General features: G+C 39.1%; 1 long non-coding RNA gene across 6 annotated transcripts; it reads left to right on the top strand.

Annotated features, from left to right (window-relative positions):
- The first annotated feature begins 1,116 nt into the window (after positions 1-1,116).
- Positions 1,117-15,644, top strand: LOC107822049 (uncharacterized). Of its 6 annotated transcripts, none has more exons than XR_012700054.1 (5): positions 1,117-1,767; positions 4,246-4,350; positions 4,858-12,256; positions 14,310-14,377; positions 15,362-15,644. It is a non-coding gene; the product is annotated as an uncharacterized LOC107822049 (long non-coding RNA). The 6 variants fall into 6 exon arrangements; XR_012700052.1 differs by having other exon boundaries at positions 4,858-12,325; positions 15,362-15,643; XR_001656294.2 differs by having other exon boundaries at positions 10,466-12,325; positions 15,362-15,630.
- The last annotated feature ends 1,195 nt before the right edge of the window (positions 15,645-16,839 follow it).

Consider the following 16,839-nt stretch of genomic DNA (forward strand, 5'->3'; position numbering starts at 1 on the left):
GAGAATAACCGAGAAGAAGAAGAAGAAGAAAGAGTTTTCGAAAATCTACGTCTTGAGCTCTCCAAAACACATGGTATAAATAGCTAGAGGATTAATAACTAGCTTCGGTTAACAACTCACTAACGGCTAGTTAAAGATTAATCATCAATGCTAATTATAATTAATATCCGAATCATCCTCTAATAAATTTATACTGGCTAGTTTTTAAATTAACTTCAAACTGGCTAGTTTGACCACATCAAGGTAACGGAAAAATAAAATAATAGAACTAATTTTTGAGAATGTGAGTTGGATCAAGCCTTGCATATGGGCGGGGGCGGGGGCGGGGGCAAATTGACTTATTTTACGAGATTTTTATCTATCTATCTATACTACATATGAAATTTATTTACCCTCGCTAATCAAGTTTTAAATTAATTACATGGTCATATACAATTTACCAATTATATACAAATTAGTTTTAAATGAGTATTCCTTGATTGTAGTTTTTTAATTTAGTAAATCCCTTTAAACCCTCATAATTCCTTTCTTACCCAAACAAACTCTAATCGTAGTTTTTTCTAAAAGATTTTCTTCTTTCTCTCTTTGAAATCAACCCTCTTTCTACACCGATTCTACAAGGTTTTTTCTTCTAAAACTCATAATTTTTTCTAACAACTAACAACGGCGGAGAAAAGGATTTATTTTGCCATAACTGGTGTAAGCACGTTATTTTTAACCCACAATATTTTTAAAGTAAGTATTTTTAAAATAATTAATTATTTTTATTTTTTCATAGGATTTTAGTCTACTTTTACTTTAATTTAAATTTAGAATATGAATTTGAAACACAAAAAATAGTTTCATCTTTTCTCTTATTTTTATTTAATTTAGGTCATTAGTATTTTTGTAGAGATATTATTTTAAGAATGAATTTTTGGATTAGTTCTTATTTTTATGTCACAAGACCAACATTTTGAGCCTGATCAGGGCAAATCTTAGGCCCAAATTCGGAGCCCACTTTTTTCCTAACCCAGCAGCCCAACTCCCCTTAAATCCTAGCCTTTTATTTCATTTAATCTAATGGTCTATATTAACCCCCAGATCTCAAATAAGCTTGATCTTTAAAAAAAAAACCTAGGCTTTTGAACCCTAAGAAGAAGAAGGCCAACCGTCACCTAACTCCATCTTCACCTTAGAGCCATCTCACCTCCCTTCATAGACCTAACCGCCGCACCACCCATCTCTGACGCCTATCGCCGCCGCGCCACCACCAAAGAAAAAGGCAGCCACTCCACCCTCAACAAAAACCCGCCGGAAACCTAACACACTCCACCCTTCTCGATCTACCAACGACCTCACTCTCCCTTTCACTTTGAGAGACAACAACCAATCTCTCATTTTCCAAAATGAAAGAAACGACAAAAAACAGAAGGGGAATGGGATTTGGAAAACGAAACAGAGCAGAGAACAGACTACCCTAGAGCTAATGGCCGCACTCCCTTATGTTTGAGACTCTAATCTCTTTGTTTTTCACGCCTCATCAACGACTCCCATACCCCTATTCTTATCTTCTCCCATATCTCTCTCTCTTTCCGTAGCTACTGCCGTCGCCATCATTTAAGCCGCCGTTGCCAAAAATCTGCCGCTCACATCATTTTGGTCGAGTTAAAGAGGTCGAATTCGAGTTCGCCGGTGAGTTTCAGTTCGTTGGTCATGGTTGAATTTTCTGATTCTCGATTCAGTGTGGATTCAGTCCAATTTCTCAGAAGAAAATTATCATTAAAGGTCTAATTCTCTTTCTTTTTTTGTGCATTTTTATGTTACAACTTTGCTGTTGATTGCTTGACTTTGCAAATTGATTTTGTGGCTGATATTATAATTTGTATGTTAGTAGTATGTTCTTGACAGAATAATTGTTATGCTTTAAATCACTTATTCTTTAGTTAACATAAGAAATGAATTGGATTTGGATTATGGGTTTAGTTAAAAAGTTGAAATTGAAGATGATGCTATCTTGAAGACAGGGAAGTGATTTAAACTTAAGAATATTTTTGATTAATTTTCTTGTTTGATTTTATTCTATTAATGGCCATGGGGTCGGGACATAAAGGAGTAGAATTGAAATTTGTGTATTACATGTTTACTACTTTATTTTATTTTGACCGCTAGTAGCATGCTTAGGACGACCACACTAGGGTAGGCAAATTTTAGGTCTCGTCTTTTATTTCATTCGAGGTGAGAGCTTGTTCCCTTTAGTCTATATTTAGGAGAATGCCCCGTAGATATTGTATATAGTATTATCCGGGGGTATGCCCCGTAATGAATGTAATTGAAGGCCGTGACGGACATCGTGGAATGAGCATAGTGTAGACTCTTTGTATTTTTATCTTATTTTATTTAGATGGGGACGACCTCGAGCCTCTTGTGTGTTTTTGCCTTAGTCTGAGTATTCTTTAAAGCCAACTAGATCAAGTACACAATCGTGACTTTCACGGGACTTGGGGAATGCCTAACACCTTCTACCCAAGTCAAATAAATCCCCTTGTCATGAATATTTGGTGCAGACTATGTTTAGAGTCAAATGTGTTTTGAAGAAAATTTTTTATTTTAAAAACGGTGACTTGGCACACCGAAACGAAATATCAGGTGGCGACTCTGATAAAATCCTTCGAAACACAAAACTCTTGTCACTTTTAATTTAAAAACCCTTTTAAGCTTCAAAATTTTTTACTACTTTAAAGGGGTTAGTGAGGTGAAAAAGGGGTGTGACAGATTTGGCGACTTTGCTAGGGAGTTGCAGGTTCGAACGACACTTGATCTTGTTGGATTTTTAGAATATTCGGATGAGGTTTTTACGCTTTTTTATTTTCTTTATGTGATTTTTATTTTGTTTATGTTGTTTTATTATTTGCTAGTTGTTTTATGTGTTTACAGTTTTTCTTTTATATGTTGCTGCTTTATAACTGTCATCATATGTCAATTCTTTCTGCAACAAGTCTCGTAGTATGTGTTGCGTACACAAACTCTTTATTGAGTCACCCTTATTATAGGAGGAGGCCGTTTGATGTATGGAGTGGGTGAAAAGCTTGAGCAGCCACTATCGACCATACGCTCCCCCGAATTGCCTTGTTAGTGAACCCCAAAACGTAGGTCAGCCTTTAGGTCATTTTTATTTGCATCATATCATTTAGACCTACCAAGGCTCGGTCCCAGGCACCGTGTCCCTTTGTAGGAGGCCTATCCAAATTATATCAAAATGGGTCAGTGGCCCAAAAAGACATTTAATCATCCCTATGTGTTACATGTTGTATTCTTTAAGAGTAAAAGGTGTCATTTGGCGGATCAATAATGGTTAAGGGTAAATGAGAAAGAAAAGAGGGTGAAGTGTAAAAATGAATCAAGCAGGGCCCATTTATATTTTTCTTTCACAATTTTTTTTCAAGAAAAAGACCAAAAAAATGAAAATGAAAAATCCAAAAAGATTTTGCACATTCCCATCATTTTTCAAAAAGACAAAAAATATGTTTTCTCCAAATCGGTTGTTTTTTCAAAATTCTCTCCCATATCCAATCTTCCCGAACTATGCATACCTGATTCTCGTCTTTCGGGACGGGATACGTAGGCAGCCCATATAGGGCCTGGTCTTCCTATTGAGTCTTAGGTTCTTGGCTTCAGGAAGTCATAGCCAAATCTTGCATGTCTAGCCACGTTTGGCCATATTGATCATTTTGCAAAATAGTGATATTTTCTCAAACTGGATTATTATTCCATGTTCCGTAAGTCCACAACAAGGCGTTCTCTCAATTTTAAGGTCCATTCCTGTTGAATTTGCATGTCTAGTCACTTTTGCCCACATCATCCATTCTTGCAAAATAGGGTCATTTTCGCGAAAGTGGTTTAGCGACCCATGTATTACAATATTGAGTCCACAACTAGGTGTCATATTACTTTAAGACCGTCTTTATTGAATTTTCATCTTTAGCCACGTTTGTCCATATCGGCCATTTGCAAAATGGGTCATTTTTGCAAAGTAATTTCTAGGGCCATGATTATTAGAAATTTGAAGCCATATAAACCTTAGTGACGCATTCCATGTATTATAGGTCACCTTTGTTGAGTTTGCACTAATAGCCACCCTTGGCCACGTAGGTCATTTTGCAAAAATAGCCCAATCATGTCTTGCATGTGTCCAATAGGAGGTGTTGTTGCGTTGCATAGTGTCTTGAGTCACTAACCTTATTTAATCTTATTCTTCTCATTCAGGTATGGATCCATTTGTCAGTGCTTGAGCATGACAGACGCCCCAGGACCATCCAGTCAGGACCACTACATTTAGGAGTTGCTTGAAGAGACTTTTTATATTTTTGAGTATGTTTTCATGTTTCTTTTACTTTCTAGTCTTGGTTATTGTACTTCCTGTTTTGTATTTGAAAACAAAAAAAGGTTTATAAATGGAAAATCTAAAAATATTTTTATTTTTAGTTTATTTTGTCCATTACTTTTCCAGAACTACGCTTGATCTTATTCATGTGGAACATGATATGTAGGCAACCTATATAGGATTCGATCGAATCATTTTTTTAAAATTAAAAACAAATATGAAGTTATAGAATGTGATACATGAGAGGAAAGAAAAGAGTGATAATTAGAAAGAAAAGAGAGAGAGGAAAATGAGCAAGCCAAGAAGTGCTAGAAAAGAAAGAAAAAAGAAGATTGAAATGAACAAAATTGGGATGATGCCAAGTGACCTTGTGACCCTCAAAGTCACTGTAGAACTGTTCATTGTTGTTAGGTGCATTGCACACAATGTGATATTTTTATCTGATAAATGCCCTAACGCTAACATGTTGGCTTTGTTTTGCTCCTTTTTGTTAGTTTGTGGAGTCGAAATTTGAATTGAAAGAGGAGGTCCAAAGTTTGAAATAGCAGATGGCAGAAATGTATCAGGCTTGGATTAGGGGGAATCCTCCACCTTTATTCCCCACTAAATACACTGAAAACCCTACAACTATCCCACCACTATCACAAGACCAGGTTCCCATTATTGTTGATCTTCCCCCTCAACATGCACCAGACTTTACCCCTTACCACAACTACCCTGACACCTCATCCCAAACTTTCCATGCTCCACCAGCCAAAACAACCTCATACCCTGCTCCGACATCCACTCCTATTTTTGTAGCCCCTCCATAATCTACCCTCCATCGATCTTCTAGTGAACATGCATTCAAAGCTCTCGATGCCTAATACTATGCTCTAGAACCAACCTTCAAGGTCTCAGATCCTTATTGTTACACCCGTCACTTTGAGCCTCCTGTTGAAACCGAGAAGCCATCTAAGAACGTGGAGCAAGATGAGATATTCAGTAAAGTGAAGAGTTTAGAGCAATCTTTGAGGAACATGCAAGGGATAGGAAGCCAAGTAAGTGTGGCTTACAAGGATTTGTGCTTGTTTCCTGATGTCTAACTTCCCACTGAGTTCAAGATGCCAAAGTTTGATTTGTATGACGGACATGGAGATCTCGTGGCCCATTTGAGAGGTTACTGTAGTAAGATAAGAGGCACCGTTGGAAAGGACAAATTATTGATGGTCTATTTCAGTTTGAGTCTGAGCGAGGCAGCTCTAGAATGGTACACCCGCCAAGATGCTAGCAAGTGGTATACATGGGACGATATGGCTTAGGCCTTTGGCCAACACTTTCAGTACAATATAGAAATTGTCCCGGATCGCATGTCCCTCACCAAGATGGAAACGAAGCCTAATGAAAGCTTTAGGGAATACATGCTCAGATGGAGAGAGCAAGCTGCCAGAGTCAATCCCCCGATGGAAAAAGACGAGATGGTCGAGTACTTTCTTCAAGCTCAAGAGCCTACTTACTTTGGGCATTTGATCTCGGCTCTGCATAAGCCTTTTAATAATGTGGTAAAAATGGGAGAAATGGTAGAAGATGGGCTGAAGTCAAGCAAGATCATGAGCTATTCTACCTTAAAATCCACAACACAAGCAATTCAGAATGACATATGAAGCTTGCTTGAACATGATGATATTTCCATGGTTGTCTCACAATCACAACATGACCCAATAGTTTTGCCTCACCAATATACTCAGTCATGACCCTAACCCCAACCCCAACCCTATCCCCGAGCTTCACATAATCCACCCCAGTATTATCCTTCGAACAATGTTCGGTCATCTGTCCAACCACTGGGTCACTCCTTGTGGCAAGCACCAGCATCGCATAACACTCTTTCACCTTTAAAACATTTTTGAGCACCCAACAACCCTAGAAAATAGGGGCATGGAGGGGAACAAAACCACTGGGTCACTCCTTATGGCAAGCACCAGCATCGCATAACACTCTTTCGCCTTCACAACATTTTCGAGCACCCAACAACCTTAGAAAATAAGGGCATAGAGGGAAAAAGGCAAAGAAATAGTTTCATGCCAATCAGGGAATCCTACACAAGCTTATTTGAAAGGTTAAAACATTCTGGCCTGATTAATCCGCTCCTCGGCATACTCTGGACCCATATGCAAAAGGTTTTGATCCTACTGTACGATGTATGTACCCCTTTAATGTCCAGGGCATAACATTAAAGATTGTCGTGCTTTAAAAAGGAAAATAGAAAGAATGATTCAAGAAGGGATAATTGTGGTCCAAGGAAGTAATACCCAAGTGTCACACATAATCCTCTACAGGTACATAACAACACAACATCTCTTAGGTGGTCAGTCGTTAATTCAACAATCCATGCTAAGGAAGGGTTAGTCAAAGGAGTTAATAAGCCACTTGGTGAAGACAATGTGATTGAAATTGGTGAAGGTCCCAGTAATTTTGATGTGCAACTCATTGACTAAGATCTCGAGCTTGGTAATTAGAAAACACCTCCTTTCCTCGCTAGAATGGAGTCTTGGTAGTTTATTCTGTCATCTTTTCTGCTATCTAGGTTATTTATGGATTGTAATCCAGATTTCATCTTGTTTATTTTGGTGATTCAAATCCTTCTATCCTCTTTTGCCTATCTCTACGAGTCTTGTTAATTAGTTCTGTTCTCTAAGTCTATCATCTAGGGTTGTTTCGGGGCTTTAATCAAGATTTTATTCTGCTGTTCAAATCCTTCTGTCCTTTGGTCAAATGAGATTTTTGTTTTTTGTTATTTCTAGTCTTTATTACTTTTTTTTCTTCTTCTTATATATAGCACTCTTCATGCCAGTTCCAGTGACATGGCATGCATGTAGAGTTTTTAGCCAGATCTTGAAAGCTAGTCTAATCACGGAATAACGAAACACAGTTTTGAATATGATAAAAGATGCGTTTGAGGAAATAAATGAAGATTCACGCATTCTAAGATAACCTAAAACTTGAATTGAGTGAAACTGAAGCAGTTAGTCTGGAAATCAAGAGGTTGATAAGAGCATACAACAAGGAAATGTCTCTCAAGTAGTTTGAGGTATATCAGTCAGTGTTGAAATACATATTTTCACATCAAAATAAGGTTGAGTTAAGTCTTATCCAGACTGACAAGGATCAGCCATTAGGACAAAGGTATTGTCCATTGGCACTTTGTGTTTGTGTTGATACCATCAAGAGATATTGTGCATGGTTCTTCTGCTTATTTGCAATTGCATGATTTGCACTTGGATTTCTCAAGATTTGGTATGACGAAGGCATATTATTTTGTTACCCCAAACACTTTTATCCTTCACTACCTTTTTGAGCCTTAATTCATTTTCTTTCATACCCCTCTTTTGGAATTAGAAATAGATTTAGAAAAGAGAAAGAAAAAAAATAAAAATAAAAAGTAAAAGAAAAAAATTCATAAAGTATTTGTCGGAACTATGTTCGACCTGATTCCTTTGAAGGATACGTAGGCAACCTTACTATGAGGTTTGGTCCTAACAAAATAAAAATTTAAAATTCCCCAGACTCAATGAAACTGGGGCAGAAGTTTTAGTTTTGTAAATAGATCTGATTCCAAAAGTTGTAAGTTAAAACCCCGTTCATTTTAGTTGTTTTGAGTCTTTATAACACCCTTTCTTTTGAACCCTATCCAAAAGCCTACATTACGGTCCAAAGAAAGACCTTCCGACCAATCTTTGACGATGCCAAGTCTAGTGTGTGGTAAAGGTATGACCTTCTTGAATCATGGGCAATACCTTGTTCTCAGTACAAAGAGGCAAAACGATAAAAATGAGAGAGTCTTATCGGTGAAAACCCTCACGGGCACCATAAGGCGACAGTGAGTTGAGAAAAGAAAAAATAAGAAAGGTTTGATGGTGAAAACCCTTCAGGGCTCTACAAGTTGATTGAGTATCGTAAATTAGATAGGACAATTGGCGCGTTGAAGTACAATTTCAAAGCTTAGAGATATGACAAGAGTTGAAGATTAGACTTGCTTAATAGATCAGACCGCTTAATCCAAAATGCATGTCATGATTAGTGGGGTTGGTCTTCAAATCAAATTGGTTTCTACTTTGTTCTTTTTCCTGGATGAAAATTTTCTTATTAAATACCATCTCTTCTCATTCTTCCCCTTATGTTGTTCCTCTTGTTACGATTTAGTCCCTTTTAAGACTATTTTTGTCTAAATAATTGAGAAATAATTTCAAAATCTGCTACCAGCTTTTTAATTACACAAAGCAAAGTCCGACAAGCACATCAATGTGGTGTAAGACATGGGGAATATTGTGTGCACTGAGTTGATGACAATAGATGTTCTTTGGGATTCATGTAAAAGGAAATGATTCGGTGAATGTTAGAATACGAGTGCAATGCATCGAGTATAAGGTATTGGACTTGAAAAGGAATATCTCTTGTGATAAGTGTTGTCCAGAAAAGTAGTTGGCTGATAAGAAGTACTGTCTTCCAAGCTGAAATCAAAGTTGATCATGACAAGTGCAAGAGAAATCGCCCTCGTAGTTAAGGCCACAAACTAACCACCATGTTTTAAATTCACAAGTTTTCTTTGTATGAAACATGGATGAAGGCTATGTTCATATCAAAGCTTGGAAGCCTGAATTTTTCTGGTGTAATGCCCCAATTCTGCTTACGCAAAGGCTATTGAGAAGATCATACCTCCTAGGCATTTTCCCTAGTTGAGAATAATTATACCTCCTAGGCATATCCCTAGTTGAGAGGAATCTTTGGCTTTCTTTAAGTTCAAGAGTCTCGCCCAGAAAATAGGGTTGCATCTTAGTCTTTCCTAAGCTATCAGTTCAATTTCCTTAAGTTGTTAATCTTTAGCTTTCCTTGAGTTCAGGAGTCCCGCCTGGAGAATATGGTCAATTTTTGTTTCCTTAAGGTATTAATCTTTAGCATTCCTTGAGTTCAGGGGTCCCACATGGAGAATAGGGTTAGTTTTCAATTTCGTTAAGTTGGTAATTATTAGTTTTCCTTGAGTTTAGGGGTCCCACTTGGAGAATAGGGTCATTTTTTACTTTAGTCAAGCTTAGTTTATAGTTTTCCTCAAGCTCAGTTTCACATCTAGGAGACGCATTTCCTAGTCTGAGTCTTTCTTGTTATACTTTTTAGGAGACGTACTTCCTAAATTGATATTTCACCCCTAGGAGATGTACTTCCTAGTTTGGGTCATTTAAGTTCATCCCTAGGAGACACACGTCCTAGTTTGAGTCATTGAGATTTTACCCCTAGGAAATGCACTTCCTAATCGGGGTCTTTCAAGTTATATTTTTAGGAGACGCACTTCCTAAACTGAGATTTTACCCCTAGGAGATGCACTTCCTAGTCTGGGTCTTTTAGGTTATACTTTTTAGGAGATGCACTTCCTAAATTGAGATTCCACCTCTAGGCAACGCACTTCCTAGTTTTGGTCGTTTAAGGTTTAAGTTCATCCAGGAGACGCACTTCCTAGTTTGAGTCATTCATGCCTCACCTCTAGGAGACACACTTCCTACTTTGATTCATTCAAGTTTCACCATAGGAGATGCACTTCCTAGTTTGGGTTATTCAAGTTTTATCCCTAGGAGACATATTTTGTAGTTTAGTTATTCTAATTTCACCCCAAAGGAGACACACTTTCTAGTTTGGTTATTCTAATTTCACCCCAAAGAAGACGCACTTCCTAGTATGGGTCTTTCAAATTTTATTTTAGGAGACGCATTTCCTAATTTTAGGTTACAAATATCACCCCTAAGAGATGCACTTCCTAGTTTGGGTTATTCAAGTTTCATCCCCAGGAGACACACTTCCTAGTTTGAGTCATTCCTTTTTATACTTTTTTAGGGGATGCACTTCCTTTTCAAAGTTTGTTAATTTTACTCTTAGGGGATGCACTTCCTAGTTTATGTTTTTTTAGTTTTACTCACAGGAGACGCACATCCTAGTCGAGTCTTTGGTTTTACTCTCATCATCGCAGCCTTCATCAATAGAATATGTGATTTACAGTTTTGCTAAAAACTCACAAATTTTTTCAGTGCAAACTGGGGTAGAAAATTTTGTTCGTTTTGTTGGTTTTGATTGCAGGCACCAACCTGGAGAACGAGGGTCGATATTTCAGAAATTGGTTTCAAGGTTCAAATCAGTAACAAGCGCCCACCTGGAGAATGAGGGAATTCAATTCTTTTCAGATTTATTTCAAGTTTCAAGTCGATAGAAGGCGCCCACCTGGAGAACGAGGGAATTCATTTCAGAGTTAAATTCAAGTTTCGAGTCAGTAGCAAGCGCCCACCTGGAGAACGAGAGAATTCATTTTAGAGTTAAATTCAAGCTTCAAGTCAGTAGCAAGCATCCACCTGGAGAATGAGGGAATTCATTTTAAAGCCATTTCAAGTTTCAATTTAGTAGCAGGCGCTCACCCGGAGAACAAGGAAATTCATTTCAAAGACAATCCAAGTTAGACGTAGCAGAAGTTCGCCTCAAGGATGCGAGTCAACAGTTCGAGATGCACGGCAAGACCGAGAAAAGATTCAAGACAGAAGAGTTGACAGGATTTTGTGGTTTTCTTGTAATTTTTATCTTATTTGGTTTTATTTTGATGTCTTGACAGGAACCACGGACCGGAACCACGACGATACTTCAATCGACTCTCTCCACCTCGTTATCCTTCTCCACTCTTTTTACTTCTGAACTATACGTGACCTGATTCCTTTATAGCCAAGAATATGTAGGCAACTCAGATAACAGAGTTCGGTCACAATCTTTTTATCCATCTTTATTTTATTTTGAATAAGTGTCAGGTCAGAAATTAATTACGTTACTTACTTAATTATTTGCTAAAAAACTTTTCGAGTTTTCAAGAAAATAGGGGCAGGTGTAAGCACGTAATTTTTGACCCGTACTATTTTTAAAGTTAGTGTTTCTAAAATATTTACTTATTTTTATTTTTTCGTAGGATTTTAGTCTACTTTTACTTTAATTTAAATTTAGAATATGAATTTGAAAACATAAAAAATAGTTTCATCTTTTCTCTTATTTTTATTTAATTAAGTTATTAGTATTTTTGTAGTGATATTATTTTAAGAATGAATTTTTGGATTAGTTCTTATTTTTATGTCACAAGACCAACATTTTGAGCCAAATCAGGCCAAATTTTAGGCCTAAATTCGGAGCCCACTTCTTCCCTAACCCAGTAGCCCAACTCCCCTTAAACCCTAGCCTTTTATTTTATTTAATCCAATGGTCCATATTAACCCCCAAATCCCATATAGCTTGATCTTTAAAATAAAAAAGACCTAGGCTTTTGAACCCTAAGAAGAAGGAGGTCAGCCGTCACCTAACCCCCCATCTTCACCTTAGAGCCATCTCACCTCCTTTCATAGATCCAGCCACCACACCAACCTTCTCTGCCTATCGCCGCTGCGCCACCACTAAAGAAAAAAAGGCAGTCACTCCACCCTCAACAAAAACTCACCGAAAACCTAGCACACCCCACCCTTCTTGATATCCCAACGATCCCACTCTCCCTTTCACTTTGAGAGAACACAACCAATCTCTCATCTCCCAAAATTGAAAGAAACGGCAAAAAACAGAAGGGGAAGGGGATTTGGAAAATGAAACAGAGAAGAGAACAGACTACCCTAGAGCTAACAGCCGCACTCCCTAAAGTTTGAGACTCTAATCTCTCTATTTCTCACGTCTCATCAGTGACTTCCATACCCCTATTCTCATTTCCCCCATATCTCTCTCCCTTTCCGTAGCTACTGTCGTCGCCATCATTTAAGCCATGGTCACCGAAAATCTGTCGCTCGCCTCATTTTGGTCAAGTTAAAGAGGTCGAATTCGATTTCGCTAGCGAGTTTCAGTTCGTTGGGCTTGGTAGAGTTTTTTTATTCTCGATTCAGTGTGAATTCATTCCAATTTTTCAGAAAAAAATTATCATTAAAGGTCTAATTCTCTTTTGTTTTTTGTGCATTTTTATGTTATAACTTTGTTGTTGATTGCTTGACTTTGCACATTGATTTTGCGGCTGATATTATAAATTGTATGTTAGTATGTTCTTGGCAGAATAGTTGTTATGCTTTGAATCACTTATTCTTTAGTTGAGAGCACAAGAAATGAATTGGATTTGGGTTATAGGTTTAGGTAAAAAGTTGAAATTGAAGATGATGCTATCTTGAAGACATGGAAGTAATTTGAACTTAATAATGATTTTGATTAATTTTCTTGTTTGATTTTATTCTATTAATGGTCATGGGATCGGGACTAAAAGGAGCAGAATTGAAATTTGAATATTACATGTTCACTACTTTATTATTTTATTTTGACCGCTAGTAGTATGCTTAGGCCGACTACACTTGGGTAGACGACTTTTAGGTCTCGTCTTTTATTTCATTCGAGCTGAGGGGTTGTTCCTTTTAGTCTATATTCAGGGGGTTCCCCCGTAGATTTTGTATATATTATTATCCGGGGTATGTGTGACGACCCGGCCAGTCGTCTCATGAGTTACCGCTCTGTTTCCTCCATTTTAGCTTCTTTATACTTCGTTATCCGTGTTTTTGTGGTATCGGGTTGGGCGGATCGAGTCCGGAATGAGTTTGGTGAAGTTTGAGACACTTAATCTCATTTAAGAAGGCTTAAGTTGGAAAAGTTAATCGGATGTTGACTTATGTGTTAGAAGGCTCGGAACTAAGTTCCTATGGTTCAGTTAGCTTCGGGAGGTGATTTGTGACTTAGGAGCACGATCGAAATGGGTTTTGGAGTAGTAGAGAAGATTTAGGCTTAAATTGGCGAAGTTGATATTTTGGCGATTCCGGTTGATAGGCAAGATTTTGATATAGGGGTCAGAATGGAATTCCGAGAGTGACAGTAGCTTCGTTGTGTCATTTGGGATCTGTGTGCAAAATTTTAGGTCATTCGGACGAGATTTGATAGACTTTTTGATCAAAAGCATAATTTAAGAGTTCTTAGACTTGAATCCTATGTTAAATTGGTAATTAATGTTGTTGTGAGCGTTCCGAAGTTTTGAACAAGTTTGAACGATGTCATGGGATGTGTTGGTACAATTGGTTTGAAGTTCCGGGTAGGTTCCGGGATATTTTAGGCCGAAAATCATAGCTGTAGCAGGTCCAGAAGGGTTGCAGGCCTCGGAACCCACCCGCGCGGTCCACACAAAAAGAAGTGCGACCACGGTATGTGCTGTGCGAACCGCACAAAATGAAGTGCGGCCGCGGTAGGTGCTGTGCGGACTGCACAAAATGCTGTGTGGCCGTAGTGGGGAACATTTCACTGGTCCTACTTCAGAAGCTCATATCTTTTGATCTACAAAGAATTTTGAGATGATTCAAAAACAAAAGTTATGGCAAAAATACTAGAGCCTGTCACTACAGAGGAAAGCCTGTGCGGCCGCGGTCGTTTTTGTACGGACCGCACTGGTTTTGTGTGGACCGCGGTCGATTTTGTGCGGTCCGCGGAGGGAAAATCTGTGGGGTACTCTATAAATACGAGGTTTTGGGTTTTATTTGATATTTTCACCTAGAGAGCTCGGATTTTGGCGATTTTTGGAAGGTTTTTCAAGAAATTAATCGGGGTAAGTGATTCTAACTCAGATTTGGCTAGAGTACATGAATCTATCATTGAATTCATCATTTAATTGGTGATTTGGGATGGAAGTTGGGAAGAAAATTGTGAAATCTTTCAAAAATGTAAAATGATGATTTGAAGGACCAAATGATATCGGAATTGGATAATTTTTGTATGGTTAGACTCGTGAGAGTGTAAGGATTCTAGTTTTGTGAATTTTGTCAAATTTTGAGATGTGGCCCCGGGGGTCGGGTTTGACTAATTTCTAGAATTTTGTGGTAATTCGATTGTTTTAGCTTGGGCTTTATTCCTTTAGCATATTGTGATGTATTCTTCTGATTTTGGATAGATTCGACGCGCGTGGATGCCGATTCGAGGGGCAATGGCGTCGCAATTTAGAAATTTAGCCGGTTCAAGGTGAGTAATGATTGTAAATAATGCTCTGAGGGTTTGAAACTCTGGATTGCACATCGTAGTGTTATATTGAGGCGAGGCACACGCTTGATGACGAGCGTGGGTTCATGTACTATTGGGGATTGTGATTTGGTCCATCCCGACTGATGATTTTACCGCGTATTTGATTAAAATTTATATGTTATCATCATGATTTGGGCTGACTGCCATATTTGGGCTTCGTGCTAACTATTTGAACCCTTTGGGGATTTTTAGTACTATTTCCTCACTGTTTTGACTTATTAATTGAACTCAGTCATGTTATTTTCCACTATTTTAGCACTCAGCCATTTTTACTCCGTTTTGAGACTTAAATGATATTTTAAAAGATTTTTTGGTCTGAGAAATAATGTTTTACTAATGCCCGAGGGGCTTGCGAGTATTTTTGACTAAGTAAGGCCGATGGCCTAGTTGTGAGGAAACACTGATACTGATTTGAGGCCGAGGGCCTGAGATATGTACGCCACGAGGTGGCTTGTTGATATTGTTTATGAGGCCGAGGGCCTGAGATATATACGCCACGAGGTGGCTTGATTGATATGAGGCCGAGGGCCTAGATTTGATGTCACGAGATGACTTGATATTGCACTTGGGCCGTAAGGGGCCCCTCCCAGAGTCTGTACACCCCTATTGAGCGCGGATACCCATTGATGTGAGATTGAGCCCGAGGGGCTGGTACTGTTCTGAGATGTTGCCCGAGGGGCGGTTTTTTTGTTGATACTGTGCCCGAGGGGCGAACTTTTACTTGTTATTTACCTGTTAATTACTTGTTTACCTACTGAAAAAGGGATTTACTTGATTCTTCACTGATTTACTAATTTTAAGTGATTTTATTACTTCGGTATAGAATGCTTTGTGTTTTACGTATTTTCTTACTTTCAGCCATTATTTATATTTATTACTCACTGGGTCGGAGTACTCACATTACTCCCTGCACCTTGTGTGCAGATTCAAGCGTAGCAGGTCCCGCTCTTGAGTGCTTATCCTTCTAGTCCAGGCAATGTTTCGGAGACTGCAAGGTAGCTGTTGGCGTCCGCAGCCCCAGTGTCTCCCTTATCTCATTATTTCTATGTTTTTCAAGCAGTTGTATCAGATATCACATTTAGTAGACTTGTATTAGGATCCTTAGTTGCTCATGACTTGTGACATCCCGGTTAGGGCTGTGTCGGTTGGGTTTTCGTTTTGTTATCTCTATTTCCGCTAAATATTTCTATTAAATCATGTTTAAAGTATCTTTATGTTATTTAACTGCTTAAAATGGTGAATTATGTTCAATTGGCTGGCCTTGTCTTCATGAGAGTCGCCATCACAACCGGGTTTGGGGTTAAAGTCGTGACAAGTTAGTATCAGAGCCTAGGTTACATAAGTCTCACGAGTCTTGAGCAGGATTAGTAGAGTCTCGTGGATCAGTACGGAGACGTCTGTATTTATCCTTGAGAGGCTGTAAAACCCTTAGGAAAAACTTCATAATTCTCAAAATTCTTATCGTGCGAACTTGTTGATACGAGTACTGAACTTCTGTTATTCTATTCTCTCATAGATGGTGAGGACACACGCTACCGGATGGGGTGGATGACCCCCAATGCCACCAGCTGTAGCCACCAGAGGCCAAGGACGCGACCGTGGTAGAGGCAGAGCAGCGAGGGCAGCACCTGTAGATCCACCAGCTGCCCCAGCTCAGGATCAGGCTCCAGCTATGGATGCTCCAACAGCACCAATTCAGGCACCAACTGAGCCCATCGTGATTCCGGATCTTCAGGAGGCCTTGGCACAGATCTTATCAGTTTGCACTGGCCTGGCTCAGGCAGTTTCAACCACTATAGCAACAGCTACTTCACAGGCCGTGCGAGGCAATCAGACCCCTGCTGCTTGTATACCTGAGCAGGTAGTGCAGGGACTTCAGACGTCGAGGGCACTTCCAGCCCAACCAGTTGCACCAGCTAAGGAGTTTGTAGTACCAGTTATGCCGGATGATGAGCAGCGTCGACTTGAGAGGTTTGGTAGACTCCAACCTCCGACTTTTAGCAGAGCAGAGGGTGAGGATGCCCAGGGTTTCCTGGATAAGTGCCAACGGATGCTCCGTACAGTAGGGATTCTTGAGTCTAGTGGTGTGGCATTTACCACCTTTCAGTTCTCGGGGGCTTATTTCACTTGGTGGGAGTCTATGAGAGGCGTAGGCCTGTTGGTGCAACGCCCCTTACTTGGCAGCAGTTCTCCGTTCTCTTCCGGGAGAAGTATGTGCCGCAGTCCCGCAGAGAGGAGCTGCGTAGACAGTTTGAGTGGTTGCGACAGGAGGATATGACTGTGTCACAGTATGAGTTAAGGTTTTTTGAGTTCGCTCGTCATGCCATCTGGATGGTTTCGACCGATCGAGAGAGGATCAGGAGATTTGTTGATGGTCTTACTTATTAGCTCTGCATTCTTAT

This window comes from Nicotiana tabacum, chromosome 16 (assembly GCF_000715075.1).
Source record: "Nicotiana tabacum cultivar K326 chromosome 16, ASM71507v2, whole genome shotgun sequence".
In the NCBI taxonomy this organism is placed as follows: Eukaryota; Viridiplantae; Streptophyta; class Magnoliopsida; order Solanales; family Solanaceae; genus Nicotiana; species Nicotiana tabacum.